The 659-nt window shown below is 34.4% G+C and overlaps 1 non-coding gene across 1 annotated transcript; it reads left to right on the top strand.

Annotated features, from left to right (window-relative positions):
- Positions 1-553: 553 nt before the first annotated feature.
- LOC121016509 (U6 spliceosomal RNA) lies at positions 554-659 on the top strand. The gene has a single exon (XR_005784323.1). It is a non-coding gene; the product is annotated as a U6 spliceosomal RNA (small nuclear RNA).

Below are 659 nucleotides of genomic sequence, written 5' to 3' on the forward strand. Positions count from 1 at the left end.
TCTCTCCCTCTCCCTCAAATAAAAGAAAACATTAAAAAAAAAGAGGGCAGAGGATCTGAATAGACATTTTCCAAAGAAGACATACAGATGTTGAACAGGTACATGGAAGGATGCTGAACATCACCAATCATCAGGGAAATGCAAATTAAAACCACAATGAGCTATCCCCTGACACTTGTTAGAATGGCTATTTTCAAAAAGATAAAAAATAACAAGTGTTGGCAAAGATGTAGAGAAAGGGAACCTTTGTGCACTCCTGGTGGGAATGCAATTGGTGTAACCACTATGGAAAACACTGTGGAGGTTTCTCAAAAACTTAAAAATGAAACTATTATATGATCCATCAGTTTCAATGCTAGGTATTTATCCAGAGAAATGAAAAGCATTAATTCAAAAAGATATGTGCAACCCCATTGTTCATTGCAGCATGTTTTTAATATAGCCAAGATACAGAAACATATATACATGGATATTACTATGTGAGATGTATATTTGAATATTATGTGAGATATTTTTATGAATATTATTCAGTCATAAAAAAGAATGAAATCTAGTGCTGTCTTCGGCAGCACATATACTAAAATTGTAATGATACAGAGAAGATTAGTATGGCCCCGTGAAAGGGTGACATGAACATTCGTGGAGCGTTCTACAGTTAA

The sequence above is a fragment of the Herpailurus yagouaroundi genome, unplaced genomic scaffold, assembly GCF_014898765.1.
Source record: "Herpailurus yagouaroundi ecotype Mexico unplaced genomic scaffold, PumYag 210, whole genome shotgun sequence".
Taxonomy (NCBI): Eukaryota; Metazoa; Chordata; class Mammalia; order Carnivora; family Felidae; genus Herpailurus; species Herpailurus yagouaroundi.